This window comes from Pistacia vera, unplaced genomic scaffold, assembly GCF_008641045.1.
Source record: "Pistacia vera cultivar Batoury unplaced genomic scaffold, PisVer_v2 Contig6, whole genome shotgun sequence".
In the NCBI taxonomy this organism is placed as follows: Eukaryota; Viridiplantae; Streptophyta; class Magnoliopsida; order Sapindales; family Anacardiaceae; genus Pistacia; species Pistacia vera.
In genome coordinates this window covers 990,852-1,012,516 of record NW_022196445.1, presented here as the reverse complement: position 1 = coordinate 1,012,516, position 21,665 = coordinate 990,852, and the positions used below count along the sequence as shown (strand labels likewise).

The 21,665-nt window shown below is 34.7% G+C and overlaps 1 pseudogene; it reads right to left on the bottom strand.

Moving 5' to 3' along the window:
• Window positions 1-2,834: 2,834 nt before the first annotated feature.
• LOC116110245 lies at window positions 2,835-5,666 on the bottom strand (annotated as a pseudogene).
• Between the last annotated feature and the right edge of the window lie 15,999 nt (window positions 5,667-21,665).

Genomic DNA, 21,665 nt, shown 5'->3' with positions numbered 1-21,665 from the left:
TCAACGATACATATCAGAGAATATATCTTAAATCTTTTGATACATTGATATGTATCATACGATACGATACGTATCCTTAAAAGTATCGATATAGATCAATACGACTTTATTAATTTGGGCCAACGGCCCAAAAAAAATTTCAGATCGAAACCGGGTCACCCAACCCGATTCACTAAAACCTGTCTAAATTTACCCACTTTGCATGGAAAAAGTGAAGAGGAATACGTGTTATCTATTTTACATGATAATAATAATATAAGTGGAGATATCATTGATCCTAGAAATGATATGAATGGTTGAGGGAAAATAATATAAATTCTTAATTTTGATTATGTAATACCATAATTTAAAGCCAATAATATCATAAAATTCTTTAATTAATCTTGAGAATGATATTAATTTTTTTTAAATTTTGATTATTTTATTAATTTTTTTGAAAAAGGCGTATCCTACGATACGATACGATACGTGATACACGATTCAAAAAATTAGGTTTTCAATACACGATACGATACCCGATTTAACAACCATGTGTGAGATAATGGGTTTTTCATGATTGATTGGTAGATCGCATGGATTCGGACGGGAAATTGTTGGGTTCAATTTGGCAATTTGATTTAATCCCAAAACTCTAGAATTTGGATTATCAACCCTAAATTGCAACTTTTCCCAAATTCAATTAAGAACCCTAATTTCAAAATTAAGCCAAACCCAAATTTCAATCCCAGAAATCCAAATCCTATAATCTAATATACACTGCTCAGATACCACATGTAGGCATTCTGACATGAATTCCACCCAAGATGGGCATATTGAATATAGAATACTAAATTTAAAAATTAAGGATTAAAAAAACTTGATTCTGACGTAGCTTTTGAATTTCTTGAATTCCCTGCAAGTGGTGACCGGTCTTCCTTTCAAAAAAATGCTCCACAATGACAACTTTCAAATGGGTTTCAGTTTACAATTGCATTTTGGAAAAGTGACCTAGCCAATTTATATAAATTTATTGGACCCTCTTATTAAAGGTCTAATAAAATCTAAAGCTCATTATAGGCTCCAGTTAACACTTATCGTTAACCTAGATTATATTAAATGAAATATATTGGGCAAATTCTTGAATGATCATATAAGCCTATTAAGATATCTCATTAGACTATGTATTTATCCGATTTTATCAAACCAAAACATAATTAATATTAGCCCACAATTAGGAATTTTCTAACATAATTCCCTTAGGTTCACTGGGTCATCCTATGTAAAAAGCATTTTGAACTAGTAATAGTACTTTTTAACTATTTTAAGGTACTATTACAATGGCAAGACACAAGTATCCAAAGGTCCAGCCACTACGAAGATGACCAGTGAAAATGCCGAAGTACGCATTATAACAATCTTATAACAATGAATGTAGACAATAACAGCCGTCAACTTCTTGTCAGTATCAGAGATAATGAATGTGGGCAGGTTGAGATAGGGTTTGTTATTGGAAACTCATTCACCAGACTCATTATAACTATCTTGGGCCATATATTGCAAGATATGAAACTTTCCTTAAATATTCGTGACATTTATGCTACTATCCTCCAGAATGCTTTTGGAGGATCAGAATAAGTATCGTTGCAACAAGGTTTAAGTACCGACTGTAGAAACAATTGTTAGGATTTCACATTGAGGGGAAAAAAGGGTGGGTATGTGGTTTATAAGAGCTTGGACACCCTTCCTTAGTAATCCAGTTTTCTAAGGAGAGTTTTACCCAAACGTACAAAAGACTCTTGGTTTAGCCCAATTGTTTGAGTTGTAAGGGTGGGTTCTTATCAATTGGTATTAGAGCATGATTTTGCGTCCATTTGGACATCGCCTATGTGGCAAACTGACCTTAGGCTTGGGCTGCTATCCCGAGAAAGGGCATAGAGGCCCAAGGGAAAGGGGATCTGCGTAAGTACCCAAGGGATAAAGATTAGGTACTCTCCTTTGGTAAGTTTGTTTTCCAAGAAGAGTTTTATTCAAACTCACAAAAGACCAATGACCCAGCCTAATTGTTTGAGTTGTTGAGGTGATTCCTATCAACAATCTTCGATTGTGCCCAATGGATATGGGATGCTTACATTTCCGCATTTATCTTGGCAACAACGTTTGGCTATAGGAGTTGGTTGTTCTGCAGCGGCTTCTGCTGCTGCTAATATAAACCCAATTATTGTGAATTGCAAAAGTATCTTACTTCTTTTCTATGCAGTTATTAATTCGAAATCTTTCTATGGTAAGCAGTAAGTTCTTAGTGATTTCTTATCCAAAGCGGTTAAGAGCAACAATAAAGTCCAGTGACATCCGAGGTAATAAGAAAAACAAGACGGAATAGTTTGTCCGCAGTACCTTTACAACATCGATTACATCATAAGAAAATTTCCCTGCCAGATGCCAGCCACTAATCACAGAGAAAAAACAAAGATAATAAGATATATATCCGCTCGATAATAACAACTTATTAGGCTAAGTCCACAGAATCTTAAATACTTTACATCCTATACTTGAGTTCAATTGTTAAAAACGAATGAGTAACGGCTCGAACTAGAGTCCATTTTTGGCCTCAAAATAAGAAAATTAAGAACTACCAAACAAATGGATCACTTAGTAATCGGTCCATGAGGTCATGCTTCTTCTTAATTTACACATGGCACATTTAAGATCTCATCCTAAAGCCAATTACAAAATGCTTAAATTGGCATATTTGGTAACAGTTTTATCACAACTCTGCATTCTGTTAATACGCATGAATCAGGCTAAGTACATTTTTATTCAATCGCTTGGCCGCTCATAAGAATGCAAGACTGGGATTTATGAAACATCATAACATTACAATAATGGTTCAAAAAAAAAAAAATGTGAATTGCAATTTTAAACACTGAAACATCTACTTCTGGAGCTGGTAGTAAATAAAAAGAATTCAATAACAGAGCTGTATCCTAACTCACAAAACAATCATCTACCGTCACGTACAGGCACAATTTCATGGTTCCTCATGCTATCATATCCAGCATTCATATTTGTACTTCCCCTATAATCAATGGCGTCAAGTGATTCACCAAGCAAGTACTCTGTCTCCTCCAGATTCAACTCATCATTTACCCATGGATGCTGGACCATTATTCTCAGTCCCTCTAGTTCCATAGCTACTTCCTTCATTGTGGGTCTTTCCTCCCCTTTAACTCTCACACACCGTGTTGCAAGGCTACCAGCTTCGTTAAGCTGCTGTGGATTTGCCTTGTTTATGACACATTCATCAAGAACTTCTGCCAAGCGTTCTTCTTTCAGAGCAGAAACGAAATGCATAGCAAGATTCCTTTCATTCTCAGGCCTGTCAAAGGAAAGTGCCTTCTTGCCAGTAAGTAGTTCAGTAAGGACAACTCCAAAGCTATATACATCGCTTTTCTCGGTCAGTTGGCTTGTGTGCAAGTATTCAGGATCTAAATATCCAAGAGTACCTTGGACTATTGTAGATAATCCTTCTTGATCCAAAGGAACCAACCTCGAAGCACCAAAATCAGCCACTTTGGCAGTATAATGATCGTCTAATAGAATATTTGTGGACTTGATATCTCTATGGATGATAGGTATAGAAGCTGAAGAGTGCAAATACGACAGCACTCCAGCAGTTTCTGCAGCTATCCTCAAACGGGTTTCCCATGTAAGTGGTGAAACTTTACTTTTGGTATGGATGTGTTCAAAGAGGGTTCCATTGTTAACAAATTCATAAACAAGCAATGGAACCTCTGTCTCCAAGCAACAACCTAAAAGCTTTACCACATTCCTGTGGTTGATTTGGGAGAGCACAATCACCTCATTAATAAATTGCTCAATTTGACTTTGATCCACCATTTTAGACTTTTTGATGGCAACAATTTTCCCATTTGATATAGTTCCTTTATAAACTGTACCATATCCCCCACGGCCAATAATTCTGCTTTCATCATAGTTGTCAGTGGCCTTCTCAAGTTCCTCAGCTGTAAAGATTTTTGCCGTTTCTGTGGTCGACCCTTCCCGCCCTGATAATTGCTGTTGTAACATAAAACCTCCATTTTGGCGGAAGAACTTCTCTTTGAGTTTGATGAGCTTCCATTTATTGAATCCCCAGTACAACCAAGTCCCACCAATTAGCAATCCTGTAAGGCCTACGCTAATCCCTGCATGGCATACAAGCCGTAACCAGTTACCTAACAAACAACTCTACAAAACTGCAGGTGTAAACATAGATTTTTTATATTGTTATTTCTTTTTTTTATTTTTTTTTTTATCCAAATCACCACCACGGAGCATTAAAGGATTTTCATGCAATTTTATAGCAGTCAGATAACTCATAAGAGTACTCTTGTCAGAAAATTTATAAATATACTTACCAACAGTGACCTCAATTACCAGTGACCGATTAGGAATGCAACCCTCTCCATCTTTTCTTCCATTCCCATGGTGCCCCTTGGGGCACAAACATGTGTAATTGCCTTCTATGTTTATACAGCTTCCTTCGCAGTCATGGAGACTAGAGACCTAGAGTCCCGGCATTCATCTATATCTGCATATATGAACCAAACCATCAGAAAGAGATCACCGGTAATACCAAAAAAAAAAAAAAAAAAAAAAAAAAAAAAAAAGAAAAATGTAACAAACTTAAATGACAGTCTCGAGTTCAAAGATCTTCCTCGTTAGAGATATCAAACTACATAAATAATGAATCGATGTTAGTACCTTGGCAACCATTAGGGAGGTATGGGTTTCCTTCGTAACCCTCGAAGCACTTGCAATGGTACCCAGATCCATTTTCAGCATCAATACAAGTGCTGTTCCCCTGACATGCATAAGGCGTCATGTTGTTTTTAACTTGTTTACAGGTTTCATTTCCAATTGCCCAATCAAGAACCACAGGAAGTGAGTTCACATTTCTTAGATCTTGAAGATAAGTTGATGAAAAATTGAACTGATTGGCTTCAACAATGAAGGCATAGCTGCAAGGATTAAAGTCCCACACTCCGGTATGATTATTGTAACTACGCACAGTTAATTCAACATAATCGAGTCCTTTAGGAATTGATGTTTGGCAACATCCAACGCCAGAGCAAGAACCATTAGATACATAGTCAATACTATCACAGACCGATAGGCAACCGACCTTGAAATCTTTTTCTCCTTGTGAACCGTAAACGAATGCTTCTGTATCGCAACCAACAGCGGTAAACTTGTTATCAGTATCAGAGATAACGAATTTGGACAGACGGAGCCAGGGTCTATTGTCGGCAATCGGGGAACCAGATTTCTCATAACAATCTCTAGCTATATAGTCCAAGATATGCAGTTTCCCTCCAAGAGTTATTTTGGTAACATTTATATCACTTGCCGTCAGAAATGCTTTTGGAGGATCAAAAGTGTCGTTGCAAGTTATGAGGAATTCTGGGTCGTAGTAACATTCTTCTGTTGTGCCGAATGGATATGGTAATGTGACATCGCCGCATTTATCTTGGCAGCCAGGTTTGGCTATAGGATAGGCTTCTCCTGATGCAGCTGCTAACACAACCCCGAAAACTATGAGTTGTAAAACCAACCCTCGGATTCCCATGGCTGCAACTTCTTGTATTTTGGGTTAATAAATAATCTCTGGATGAAGTTAATACAGAAGACTTCCTATATGTTCATTAGTTGTTATACATATACATAGGGAAGACCATTTTGTAGTTTTGTGGCTATTGTTTTTCCATAGTTTATGGGGAATGGTAGGCCAAAGGCTCGGTATTTTCTATATCCAATTGCGGTAGTTGAGTTGCACAAAAGTCAGGCGTTGGAGTTCTTCAGATTTTGTGCAAACCTTGTTCAGATTAACACTGCAATTTGCAAGTGCTCCCTTTTAGACTTTTCTGCGATCTTGACGCCTCTTAGACCAAGTCATTGACAGGGTGACTTCAGCCACTTCCATCAGCTTCTTCTGCTCATAATTCCGCATCAAACCTTTTAAAAATTGCACAGTTGATGATAATTGAGAATCAAAGTTCAGAATATGACCTCACAATTCTAATAGCCAATTCCAATTGAGCAAGTCATGCCGTATGTATTATGAAATGCTTCGGGGAAAACAAAAATAGTGAACTGTATTGAAGAAACTAAATAGCAATAAAATATTTCTTTTCAATATTTTACATTAAGTTCTTTTATCAGTTAACTGTCCTCAGAATTTTGTATCTCATTCATCAGTTTGTCAAAATTGCTGAAAATCATGATTCGCAATCGAATCTTCTCATGTCCAGTCGTTTTTTTTTTTTTTTTTTAAATTGATCAAAAACATATAAAATCTTTAACACTAAAAAATATGAATCCCTGTTTATTTGACTGATATATGTCAAAACTTAAAACCACAATTTACGAAGCATTTATGTGTTTGTCATGGGGCATGACTACTTTCGTTTATGCACCAAATTCTCTATTCAATTATGGCTGTTGGATACAAGTCTATTTCACTATGTGAAAGGTAGACTTGGAAGTCTTCATACTGTAGATACATTTGATTGACTTAAGATAATTAAAGTCAAGTGGACAACATTTATTTGTTTAAATATGATGTACATGAGTCATTTAATTATTTATAATCCAGAATCAATCATAGGTACATAAAGGTAACAGAACAAGATGAACTTAATTAACTTTCATTAATTACTTGCATCTACTGATTACAGCACATTCGCGATCTTCTCTCCTGTTTGAATTTTTAATTATATTTTATCTTCTACATCATACATCAAAAATCAGTATTTACTTAATTAAAACTTTTTTTATTTTTTTATTTTCTACCCTTATAATTCTTCTATTACTGCAGTCTTGATTTTAACTTCTTCGCAGAAAATCCAGACAATGAATTATTATTTTGAACTTAATTTTGTCGATTTATATATGTTACAAGTGTTGAACAATTTAGAGGAAATATTTACTTAATCAGACCGTGTCTTGTCTGCCAAGATGTCTTGTTTTAGAAGTTGACTCATAAGCAACCACTCGTTTCTTTATTTCTACAAACCTTCTTACAGGTCTGTGGGTCTAGTCTGTAGAGACTTAATTCACACGGTTGCAAAGTTTTCTATTTTTTTACCGGTGAAAGAAACCCAAAAGGAATAAGGATAGGTCCCGCTACTTGAGATTTTCTCATATCTAATGGAGTAAGAAGGGCAGACCTTGACCTAAAACGCAAATATTATAAAATTTTTAATATCTATTTTATAAGTAAGGCATGACCTAACACTGCATATTTGAAAAAAAAAAAAAAAAAGGTGAAAATGAAAATAGGGTGGTTGCCGTTGTGACAGATTCCTACCATCACCGATGGTGGTTGCTGGAATTTGGCAACTATGGGTGGGTGGGGGTGTTTTTGTTAAGTTATAAAATTTTTTTTTTTTTGGAGTGTTTTTGTCAATTAACAAACTTAGAGAGGGTTTAAAAGTTTTTTTAATTTAGGATAAGATTTTGAAAATAAGGAAACAAACGTGCATTTGTATTTGGAATATAGATAAAATAGGGATAAATAATAAAACAAACGAACCTTTTAATATCCATTTTATAAGTAAGGCATGACCTAACATTGCATATTTTTTAATAAAGGGTGAAAATGAAAATAGGGTGGACTTGTTTGATTGACTAACCATTCAAAAGAGAAAATTATAGAAACTTATCCTTGTGATAAGCCTCGTTTTGGTTATTACGATATTATATTAGGATTTATTATTTTATTTTATTAAGTTCTTTAGCATAAGATTTTGTTTTATTACATTACACAAACTACAATTTAGGTATATCTATATTTTGAGAAATTATATTAAATGTTATCACTTTAGGAGTGGAGTTGAAAAGTAGTACTTTTTTGAAAAAATTTCTCACAAGGTAGCAAAATGACATTATACACCATTTTTACTGACGAAAATGCCCCTATTCACAAATTCTTAACCCTGTAATAAAAACTCATATTCAGCCCTTAAAACCCATTTAACCATTCTCCATAATTATAATCCTTATCAAATCATAGGATAGTTATATAGAAACATGGTTAATGTTGGTTGTTTGGGTTAATTTTTCAAAGAGGATGTTAAAAATTGAAAATTTTGATTTTTTTTTACGAAATCTATTGGACTGCTTATTGGAAGGCTTCAGAGGGTATCGATGGCATCAGTCATTTTTTCAATCCCAAGGTTAAAGATGATGAAAAGTGTCTGATGGGACTATAGGGGGTATATGTAATTTCCACACAGGGTTTTTTGATACCCTTCGATGGCCTCCACTAATTACAAATGTCACCTATCTACATAAAATTAACATGTTTCTTACTCACATAATCAAATAAAAATCGGTTTATAGCTTTGGTTATCAAATTCTTCAATGGAGGGAAGGATTAGTCTAACTTTGAAGGAGATAGGTGAACGGTTAGGGTTTATTTAAATACGAGGGCATTTTCATCCTTCATATTTGTGTAAAATGTCGTTTTGCTATTTTGTGAGAGAGTTTTCAAAAAGTGCTACTTTTCAACTCTACCCCTGAAACATTTTCATTTCATATAGTTTATCATATATTCTTTTGTTACATCAAAATCTTTCTCTAAATTCTTCTCAAGGCTCATTATAGTATGTGGATTATGAAAAAACAAAATAAAGCATGATCTCTTTAGAATTCCAAATGAATTCCAAAAAGAATTCTGTTTTATATATCCTTTCTTTCTCGTCACACCTGTTTTAAATTATTATCATTTTTTGTGTGCTTTTATATATAGTTAATTTTTAATGTCAACAAGAGAAATATAAATTTCAATACGTAATAAATTTAAGAAAATGCAATACTATAATGATTATAACTACAAGCCTTGAGAGCCTCCTTTGTTGTATTGTATTGTATTTGTGTAATTAATTACGGGCATCTCTTGCCAGACACTTTAGATCCGTTTGATTTGTTATTTTGGATAAGATTTTGAAAATAATATTGGATAGTTGTAGGGTGATTATTAAGAGGTAAAATTTAAAAATTAACAAAAAAAACCCCCTAGGTTTGCTAATTTAACTAAACACCCCAATATATAAAATTTTTGTAAAATGACATCGACCAGCCTGTTGAAACGTACCTTTCTCGCTTTGGAAAGGTAGTACGTCTTATCTTGCCCTTTTTTGAGTCTGTACAGATGGACGAGCTCCTCAAAAGATAGCTCTCCCAACTCAACGATCATGTACGCTATGTACAAAGCAATAATAATTACGTAGAAATTTGCGGAAAGCTAAAGGGTGACGATGTCAAATCGCTTCAGCACGTCGTCAATAAAACAATGAGGGGAATGGATACCCCACATCTCATGAGGGTCTCAGAGGTCGCCACCCATCCAGGCAAGGATTCTTTCGAGAAATATCTCCCAAGGCCATCAAATTAAGCTATGGTGCATAGACCGCTCTTATGTGTTCTAGATCCTCAACGGTAATCGAGGATTGTGGCTCTCTTTGTAGCCTATGGACTGGAGATCGCGCGGGTTGAGCCAACTGTATCAAGGCACGGTTGGAAGAGCCTGCCGCGTTGGGGTCCGAGCTTTGTGTGACGATTTCCTCCAAATCCTTGGGAGCTAAATCCCCAAGGATTGTTGAGCCCGCAGGCGAATCGAACATGCGGTCGATGTTGTGAGTTGTGACTACTGGAGGAAGACATGGTTATACCTTGCTTCTTGGTACCTAAAATAGAAGCGAACATGTATTAGAGCTCGACCATTTCACACTTGCTTTCAGTTCAGGCACCTAAGATAGCTCGTGCCACACAACGAATGCACGTGACCTACCCTAGGTTCCGACGACCACCACGTTAAACCCTCCTTAAACCCAAGACCACTGGAGACGTATTTAAAAACCCTACTAAAGCCCTAGAACATACAATGTGGCCACGATAGTAGCCACCTTTTGACGTGAAAATGGGAAAAATGAGTAAAGAAGGGGAAAAGACCCTTACTAGAATGAGAGAAGTTCAGAAACTCGTCAGAAAGAGCATTGTAACGATGACAAAACAGTAGCAAAGTGGACAAAGACGTAAAGAACTTTCATGGATTGAATGAGCATTCTGATGACTTTGTTATCTTTTATAGTGGTTTGCATGGAAGACGAAAGGGTGGGGTTTAATTGTAGCCGTCGATCTACAGTGAATCTCGACCCATCATTTGTAAAGCAATCTCGCCCCTCAGACATGGCCACACGTCATCCATTCGCGAAGGGCGACGAACCATCGGACTGTTACACTAACAACCATCACCGCACGTTGCCTCGACTTCGTACGTGGACAACTGTAGTTGCCCACGCGCGACAAAACATGACCGACAAAGGTTGTCGCATTTAATGCGACAAGATTGCTTGGAAATTATGTATTTGCCCTAACTTTTAATATTCTGAGTTTGGCAGGTATCTCGGGAAGTAAACAAGTGTGAAGGACATCGACCGGACACGAGGTCGACCCTGGGAGCTCGACCAAACCTGCATCTGGAGGCATGTTGGTAATGTCGAGCTTGGCATCAAATTAAGGAATAATCTTCAAAGCCCGAAACGAGCATCAAACACTAAGGGGGCAGATGTTGTTTGTGATTTTTCCACCAAGCTTGGGCTACCGCAAGGATGTAGCTCGACCTAAGACTAGTCCGACTCCACTGGTTGTTCGACCCAGCACAAGCTCATCAACACATAGCTCGACCCAGCATAAGCTAGTCGCGAACAACCCGAATGATCAATCAATCAATTCCCAGATATCTTCAGATCTCAGATATTGTGGGAATTACCAAATCAACATCAATCTCTACGCAATCACAATGCTCAATCGTGAGAATCTCGGAATTACAGTTCAAATCAATTGTAATTCCTTTATTTTCGCTCTTTCCTTTGTACAAAACTTGTATATAAATCCCCACAAATGATGAAAAAATGGGTTACGACTTTGAGACAGAATTCTCATTGTAAGCTTTCACAACAAATACAAAAAACAATGGACGTAGGCTCAAGAGTTTACCTTGTCGAACTACTTTAAAAATTCTCATTATCATTTATTTTATTGCACTTAATATTTTTCTATCGTTGATTACCCGTAATCATGCGTACATCTATTCTGGTCCCATTAAGGTCAATCAGAATTCTCTAGTTGGTGTAGATTTATGTATCAAATAAAAACAAATTCGTTGATTCATTTTGTATCACATCAACTTTTAAAAAAGAGTTTATATAAAGAGTTTGTATATCTAGTATTATTCATTTAGTAATATATAAAAAAAGTTTTGTGCACATTGTTACAAACTAAAAAAAAAAAAAAAAAAATGGAGACAAAATTAAAAAGAAATTAATTATCGAGTCCAAAGCATGACATAAAATTGAAGATGTGATGACATAGAAACTAACCGGATAATTTCAGAAGCACTTAATTCACCCTGTGAAATTTAGGCCAGTAAAGAAGTGAGAAGAAGATCGGCCCCTACCCATTTCATGGTTTTCTCACAAAAAGAACGGCCTCGAAGTCTTCAACTACAAAACAAAAGATGGCAATATCATGTGCTTTGCCTGTAGTAATGGTCTTTGGGGCCCTCAATGAAGTATCATTGAGAGCCACAGATAGGGCTGCACAGTTAGATACTTTCTCATGTCAGATTAAAAACATACAAAAGTTCCTCTTACAAAAACCAAAGCAAAAAAAAAAAATGGCCATTTCTTAACCTCTCTATTTGTTCTCTTCTCCAACCACCTCCTTGGCAGCTTTCCTCTTGGAATGTGTGTTCAGAATCTCGCACCACCTCTTCTTTTTTGATTTTTTGATACTTTCATTTTATCTCCCAACTAGATTTGCTCACTGATTTATGAAGTCAGCCTATTTTTTGCATCTCATTACTTCAACTTTCTCCAAAGCACTTCCATGCAATTTTTTAAAGTAAACTCATGATTCCAAAGCACCAACAACAATTAAAAGATTTAAACAATGTTTTGAGAGAATCCCTTTTTTTATTTCATGGCCCATGCTACATGCCAGAGCTGGAAAACTGTTAGAGTTGGGTCTAACTCTTCATCCAAAATGTCTTATTGAGTGGAAGGATTGCACACTCTTATAAACTTATTAACTTGAGTGTGCTTAGTCGATATGGGATCTCTAGCACTCCCCTTCACAGTCAAGCCCATATGGTCTACTTGCCTATGAATAGAGGTAGTTTGACAGCCAACCGTTGATCAATCACTCAACTCAAATGGTGCTGGCTTTGATACCACTTGTTAAAGTTGAATCTAACTCTTCACCCAAAAGATTTTATTGAATAGAAAGATTACCGACTCTTATAAATTTATTGATTTAAGTGTGTTTAGTCGATATGGTATCTCCAATAAAAAAACCACTGACTGGCACATATACCTCAATCAAGCAGCGATAGTTGAACAATTAAACGAATTATGTTCTTCCACCTAATTGCACTGACAATTTACGAAGCATTTATGTGTTTGTCATGGGCATGACTACTTTCGTTTTATGCATTATGGCTGTTAAATACAAGTCTATTTCACGATGTGAAAGATAGACTTGGAAGTCTTTCATACTGTAGATACATTTGACTGACGTAAGATAATTAAAGTCATGTGGACAACATTTATTTGTTTAAATATGATGTACATGAGTCATTTAATTATTTATAATCCAGAATCAATCATAGGTACATAAAGGTAACGGAACAAGATGAACTTAATTAACTTTCATTAATTACTTGCATCTACTGATTACAACACATTCGCGATCTTCTCTTCTGTTTGAATTTTTAATTATATTTTATCTTCTACATCATACATCAAAAATCAGTATTTACTTAATTAAAACTTTTTTTTTTTTTTTTTTATTTTCTACCCTTATAGTTCTTCTATTACTGCAGTCTTGATTTTAACTTCTTCGCAGAAAATCCAGACAATGAATTATTATTTTGAACTTAATTTTGTCGACTTATATATGTTACAAGAGTTGAACAATTTAAAGGAAATATCTATTTAATCAGACCGTGTCTAGTCTGCCAAGATGTCTTGTTTTAGAAGTTGACTCATAAGCAACCACTCGTTTCTTTATTTTTGCAAATCTTCTTACAGATCTGTGGGTCTAGTCTGTAGAGACTTAATTCACACGGCTACAAAGTTTTCTATTTTTACCGGTGAAAGAAACCCAAAAGGAATAAAGATAGGTCCCACTACTTGAGATTTTCTCATAACTAATGAATTAAGAAGGGCAGACCTTGACCTAAAACGTGAATCTTATAAATTTTTAATATTCATTTTATAAGCAAGGCATGCTCTAACACTGCATATTTGAAAAAAAAAAGGTGAAAATGAAAATAGGGTGGTTGCCGTTGTGACAGATTTCGACCATCACCGACGGTGGTTGCCGAAATCTGACAACTATGGGTGGGTGGGGATGTTTTTGTTAATTTGTAAATTTTTTTGTTGGGGTGTTTTTGTCAATTAACAAACTTAGGGGGGTTTAAAAGTTTTTTAATTTAGGTAGGATTTTAAAAATAAGGAAACAAACATGCATTTGTAATTGGAATATGGATAGAGTATAGATAAATAATGAAACAAACGAACCCTTTAATATCCATTTTATAAGTAAGGCATGGCCTAACACTGCATATTTTTTAATAAAAGGTGAAAATGAAAATAGTGTGGACTTGTTTGATTGACTAACCATTCAAAAGAGAAAATTATGGAAACTTATCCTTGTGATAACCCTCGTTTTAGTTATTACGATATTATATTAGGACTTATTATTTTATTTTATTAAGTTCTTTAGCATAAGATTTTGTTTTATTACATTACACAAATTACAATTTATGTATATCTATATTTTGAGAAATTATATTAAATGTTACCATTTTAGGGGTGGAGTTGAAAAGTAGTACTTTTTTGAAAAAAAACTTCTCACAATGACATTATACACTATTTTTACGGACGAAAATGCCCCTATTCACAAATTCTTAAACCTTTAATAAAAACTCATCTTCAACCCTTAAAACCCATCTAACCATTCTCCATAATTATAATCCCTATCAAATCATAGGATAGTTATATAGAAACGTGGTTAATGTTGGTTGTTTGGGTTAATGTTGGTTGTTTGGGTTAATTTTTCAAAGAGGATGTTAAAAATTGAAAATTTTGATGTTTTTTTACGAAATCTATTGGTCTGCTTATTGGAAGGCATCAGAGGGTATCAATGGCATTGGTCATTTTTTTAGTCCTAAGGTTAAAGATGATGAAAAGTGTCTGATAGGACTATAGGTGGTATAAGTGATTTCCATATAGGGGTTTTTTGATACCTCTGATGGCCTCCGCTAATTACAAATACCACCTATCTACATAAAATTAACATGTTTCTTACTCACATAATCGAATAAAAATCGGTCTATAGCTTTGGTTTTCAAATTCTTCAATGGAGGGAAGGATTAGTCTAACTTTGAAGGAGATGGGTGTAATGGTTAGGGTTTATTTAAATATGAGGGCATTTTCATCCTTCATACTTGTGTAAAATGTCTTTTTATTATTTTGTGAGAGAGTTTTCAAAAAGTGCTACTTGTCAACTCTACCCCTGAAACATTTTCATTTAATATAATTTCTCATATATTCTTTTGTTACGTCAAAATCTTTCTCTAAATTCTTCTCAAGTCTCATTATAGTATCTGGATTATGAAAAAACAAAATAAAGTCAATAGATCACATCATGATCTCTTTAGAATTCCCAATGAATTCCAAAAAGAATTCTATTTTATATATCCTTTCTTTCTCGTCACACCTGTTTTAAATTATTATCATTTTTTGTGTGTTTTTATATATAGTTAATTTTTAATGTAAACTAGAGAAATATAAATTTCAATACGTAAAAAATTTAAGAAAATGCAATACTATAATGATTATAACTACAAGCCTTGAGAGCCTCCTTTGTTGTATTGCATTGTATTTGTGTAATTAATTACCGGCATCTCTTGCTAGATACTTTATCATCCAAAAACGCTGGTAGGGATAAGTTTGATACTTGAATTCATTGTTTTCAAAATAATTATAATAGAGTTTGTGTAAGTCAAATTTTGTAATTTATAAAAATAAAAATAAAAAATTAAACATTTATAAATAACCTTAATTTTACAGAAAAAAAATACAAATATATATTTTAAACAATTTTAGGGATAAGTTGGTCAAGCTAAAAATAAATCTTTGGGTATATACCTAATCATAGTGATCAGTTACAACCAACTAACCATTTTGGCAGCGGAAAGTGACAATAATGGGTAAAAACCTAAAAATGGTGGTTTATCAAAGAGCAAACAACTTTTTCCACCCAAGGTTTGCCTTAATGACACTTTCCCACCCAAAGTTAATATTTTGTTACTACCTAAAACCGATTTCTGCTAATTTTGGTGGTGAAAATTCTCTCTGTCATCACCATTTGAACCTCCGATCTCCTCTTTACAAAACCCTTCTCACTCCAGTTTTTAGTTGATTTCCGATTGATTTTGGCGACAAATATTCAATCGATCACCACCATTTGATCAACTGGCCTCCACTCTAGAAAACCCTTATTACCCTAGCTCCTAGTAACTCGACGAACACTGGTTGAAAAAGTGAAGTGTATTTTGGACATTAATAGAATATAAACTTTAGGTGAGAAAGTGGTATTTTGAAATTTTTGGGGTGAGAAAGTGTCATTAAGGAAAACCTTGTGTGGGAATAATGTAAAACCTCTCTATAGTCATAATGGTGGGATTAACTAATTTTATTACTATAAGGAGGTTATAACTTAATGGATGTGTAGTTATAAAAATTATAGTTTTGATTTCTTATTTTTTAATTCATGTTTCAGTAGACAATATTTGGATTTCAATTCATATTTTAGTAGTATTAAGATTTCAATTTAGCGTTTCAATTGCCTACTTTTGAAATGGATAGAAGACCATGTCTTGGAACCAGCAAAGATAAGTGTCATTAATGGAACTATAAATACAGTTGATGCATGATCAATTGATGTGAAGCCACAGACAATTGCCAATGGTTTTAAGCATTGCAAAATTAGAACCACCGATTTCGATGAATTGCAAGTCACAAATAAAGTGGATGAGGAAAATAAAAGAGTCATTGCAAAATTGAGTGATTAGATTCGACAAGAAAATAGAAGAGTCATTGCAAAATTGAGTGATTAGATTTGACAATTTCACTACACTAATCGAATAGATATTAATGTCTTCATCTATCATCCAAATGAGCAAAAAATCGTGTATGCTTTAACCGAAGAAGAAATCATTGCTACAATTAAATAAGAAGATAAATGAAATAATCCTAAGGATGATAGTATGGAAATACAAAAAGTTTCGTGCCATGAAGCTCTAAATATGCTTAAGAAGCTAAAAATATTTTGGCTTCAACAAGAAGGTGTCCATGCTAACAAGTTATTATAGACTAGAAAGGTAAAAGATGTGTAACAACTCTTAACTATAAATCATTGTCTCAAACAACTTTAGACAAATATTTTATTTCATCCTAAACTTTTAATTTAACATAACATATATATTTTGGTAATATACAGATAATTATTATTATGTAGAGGCAAGTTTCCTTAAGACGGGAATTAGAAAAATTATAACTTATTATAATGTGGAGTTTATTCTTATTTATAACTATCTCAAATTGATACTAGAATTTTTTATGACTATATAGAGTTTATGACTATATATCACTATATAGAGGTTTTACTGTAGTTGTTTACTCTTTTTCAAACTAGGTAATGATTTAGAAAGTTCTACATCTTTTAGAGGATCTAAATGTCATTAACCATATGTCTGTACATTATCTAACTTTAACAAAATGCTATATCAAAATTAACACACATTATATTCAATTTAACAACATGCAATATCACAATTAACACACATTATATTCAATTTAACAACATGCAATATCACAATTAACAAATATTCGTTGGTGTGTATATATATATATATATATGTCTGTACATTCTCTAACTTTAACAAAATGCTATATCAAATTAACACACATTATATTCAATTTAACAACATGCAATATCACAATTAACAAATATTCGTTGGTATATATATATATATATATATACACACATACGTGCAATGCCATGCCGGCTTGGGGTGGCCATATCCACCCCAAGTTTCAGAGTAACTCCTTAATTAATATGGTATTCCAAGTTTTGTTTTTAATATTATATTACATTACATTAAATAAATTTTTTATATCTGGCACCCTTACATTTATATTAGCATATGACAGGAAATTTTAAAATCCTGGAATGTGCTGGAAATATTTTATTCATTAAAAATATGACCAAAACATATGATGTTACTTTCATAATTAACAACTCAATTTTAAAAGCAAGAAGTCGGACGGCCTAAGATCATAATATCCAAGTGTTGTATCGGTAGTAATGGTCTTTTGGGCAACGTTTTAATACCCGACCCAAGGTGTCACCCGGCAACGTGGCCGGGTCCCGGGTCGGCCAGTTGAACCGGTCCGACCGGTGGGTCGGGCCGGTGATGTCATCTTGATGACGCCATCAAACCTGAAAATTGTCTAACAAATATTATGTGGGTGTAAATGGTATCAGAGCTTTGGCAGACGGGTGATGTTTATACCTGTTAACCTGTTGAAAGTTCTGTAGCATGAATAATGGTTCGGATGATGAAGTTTGTATGAACAAGACTTGTTTTCATTTAGATCATGGACTCGAGGTAAAACCGGAAATCGGTTTGTTAAATACTGTCATAGATAAGTTACAGCTTTTGACCCAGAAGCTTAAAAACTTAGACAGGAGAGTGAATTATACGGTGTATCGTATATTTGCTCTAAACGAAGAATTAACCTAGATCAAAAACCAGATTGAAAAGGTTAATTCTGTACTTCAAAAGGTCAAGACATTGGAACACATCTTAACTATTTTACTAAGTCAGTAAGGTAGGAGATGTCCCTAGTTTTAAGTGACATCAAACAAGTGTGGCCTATTGAAGGATATACTGAACAAGAGGTTAAACGGGTTGTGTTAGACCTCTGTAACGGCAACCCAGATATTCGAGAAGAGTATCTAACTTGGCTAGGTGTAAAGCGACTTTTGGATATTATCCAAAAGGCTTTTAGTCAAGGCTACACAAAGATTTTGTGTTTTATTTGCCGGATTTCAACCATTGAAGTTGCCGAGTTGGAACTTCAGAATAAGTGGTTGGAAAAAGCAGAGGCGATAATTCCTTATTCGTACGGCGAATCCCAGCCAAATCTGAATCTTGAACCGTATAAAGAGTCGGACTTTGCTACTGAGTTGAGACCTGATTCAGATTGACCATGGGTGGTCAGGACGTTCTAGATCAGTTTGCAGCAAGTCTGCAGGAAAAATACCCTGGATTGCCTCCAGGATATGCACAATTCGTAGCTAAGGAAACCCAAGGTGATTGGGAAAAGGCAGAAAAATTCTTTATGAAACGTGTTAAGGAAGAAGACTTTGTTTCTAAGGTGGATGTAAAACGGAAGGTTGATATTCTAGAAATTTCTACCTCTGATGCTGAACGAATCAACAGGTATTATGAGGAAGAAATGAAGAAACAAAGGAAAGGAGAAGAAACTGGAGGATCGAAGATTACTCTAGTACCTAAAAAAGTGGAGCCCAACGAGCTATTCTCGAGACTCAGGGAATCTGAGTTTAAAGATGATCCACTTGAAGGAATTCGAAATCCTTTAAATTCTTTCAATTTAAAGGATTCCTTAAGGAAATCTCCAAACCCGAATATAAACCTACTTATACCACAAGGATAAGGTCAGAATTTATACCTAGGGGAATACCTAAAATGGTGGAGATACCGTCTAGTGGAAGTTTGTTAAACATCGATTGTGTTACGAATGTGATGGATGCAATCGAAGCATAGGAAACTGTTAACTGGGTTCATGTGCAAAACAAAAATTTTGGACTCAGTGATACTCACAGGTTTCTTAGATCCACACTGCAGGAAGCTTTTGGAGAAGTTTAGAAGTTGGAACGAGTCTGTTAGATACTATAAGGGACTTGAAGAATGCAGAGGCTATCTTTGCACTCTTCAAGGATATGCTCTGTAGAGAATTTACTGAGATAACCATAACCAATAGGAATCTCGCAAAGGTAGTTGCCTTAGAAGCTTTGACAAAGCTTAGGCTTTGTGACATGCATCTGTTTGAAAATTTCGTCTATGAATATAGATGATATTTTTATCAATTGCCTGGTGGCACACAGGAAGTCATGAAAAATACTTTCTTTGCTAAGCTTCCCCAAGGATGGGATAAGGCAGCAAACGAGGCGTTTAAGCTTCTGCTTGAAAAGAATCAGGTTTTTGATTCTTTGGGAGGAAGAATAGAAGCTGTTAGACAACTCGTGAGGACAAGATGTTTGAATGCCAAGCTGAATAAAGTAGCAAAAAGGCTTGAGTTCAACGAATCTTGTTCTCAAAACTTTGATGGGGTGCCAGGACAATATGGCTGTGAGCCGAGGAATTCGACTAAACATCAAGGTTGGAAAACCCATATGAACCGAAAAGGATCGTTCGGTAGAAAGAATTTTAAGCCGAAAGGTTTTCGTAATATGGGAAAAAGACTTGTTACTAATAAATAAAATCTTCCGAATCATGGAAGGTTTATTAGGCGAACAGGGAAAGGTAGACTTAACGGTAAGGAACACGGAGCGCGTAAGTTTTGTGCTACCTGCCCATCTGGCAAAAGCGCAAAAGATTGTAATTGTTGCTGGATTTGTGGTGACAGAAATCATTTTGCGGATAAATGCCCTCATAAGGGTAAGAAGAAGGCAGCGGTAACATTTTTGGAAATCGATGCGAAAAGCCAAACTTCTGAATTTGAGCCAGTTTGAGGATGCGAAATTGATTCCGATGATGAGGTTCATGAATTAATTTCGGATTACTCTGAAGATTCAAATTCTTCAGAGGATGACTCAAAGGATATGTCTTTTGAGGATCAATCTTCAAATCTTCAACGCATAGGTATATTCATGCAACGGACTAGTAGCCTTAATGAATATCCTAGGAAAAGCGGAATTGGTAATAAGGATCATCTTATCCCAATTAGAAATGAAGATGAAAACCTTAACTCGATAATTAGTTCATCATCTAATTACGAGGATCACTCGGGTAACCCAGAGAATTGGGTAATTCCAAGGTTAACACCTAGAGAGGTTTTTGAAAAACACTCTAAGTGGTTGTTTAAAGCGGAAGGCTTGGAAGATGTACATGAAAAACCTGTTCCTGTAGCTTTGTCTCAGTCTCGAGAAGGTGAATTAATACTCTCGGACGAAGAGTGGCTATGGAAGGTTAGAAATCTTGCCAAACGGGCAAATGGCAAGTATAATTATGTACAACTTGGTGTTGTACAAATTTGTGTACAAGGACTATTCCGTGGAGGACTGAATGTACTTGTTCAGGTTGCTTTATTGGACAAACGATGGCTTACGTTTAGCAAAGCTTTAATTGGCAATTTTCACGCTAATTTAGCTTTAGGGGGTGCCTACAGGACTGTTAAACCAGGATATATGGTTAGTCTCATGTTATTAAAACAAAAAAAAAAAAAAAACACAATCTTTGAAAATGGAAAAAAAAAAAAAAAAAAAAAAAAAAAAAAAAACACAATCTTGAAATTTAAAAAAAAAAAAAACACAATCCTGAAATTAAAAAAAAAAAAAATAAACCCATTGTGATTGTTGAACAAGAAGCATGTATTTGATTTGTGAATCCTCGATCAAAGTAGTCAAAAGGATATATATCAAATTCCTCCCTTGAATTTATAATGCAACCATCAAAGTAGTCAAAGGGATATGTTTTCCCACTATCAAATTTATAATGCAACTATAAATAATCGGTTGTAAACATTTGCCATGTATCCTGTGCGAGTTAAAAAGGAAAAATAATCAAGTTGGTCAGAAACTGTGTTGGTCAGGCAATTTATCAAACATTTGGTTGAAAGACCAGCATGCATGAAGAGTGGTGGAAATGGAGAATGAAAGCATGAAAGGATGGATTTCACAAAATCGGTTTTCAAACAAAGCTTGTAAAAGAGATTATACCTACTCCTTTGCTTTGGATTGATGAAGATTAGCCTCAAAAGGATGAGACCTCCACACTTTAACACCAGCTTGAGAGGTTTAGAGAGTGGCCGTGGCTAGGGAGAGAGAGCTTTTAGTTTGCTTTGAGTGAACAATGTGTGTTATGAACTAAAATGCAACCTTTTACATTTATATATACTTGGGCAATTTTGCAATTATTTGTTTTTCACTTCGAAGCCCAATAAACTCTTATTTTAAAAAGAGACCCTACGAATTTATTATGCCACCCTTTGAATAATCAATATTATTCAAGGGCCCATGTAAATTAGACTAGTTTACATTGACAACTCATAAATTTACCCTTTTACCCTTTAACTATTAAAAGGTTATTTTTGTTCATCTCATTAATCTTAACACTTTAAGATATAATAATTAAATATAATTAATTATTGCTTGCCCATTTTAACCCTTAAAATGTCACAAATAATTTTTTATGTAATTATTACTATAGAAATCCTGTCATTACCCTCGGAAGGTGCTAGCCCTCTTCG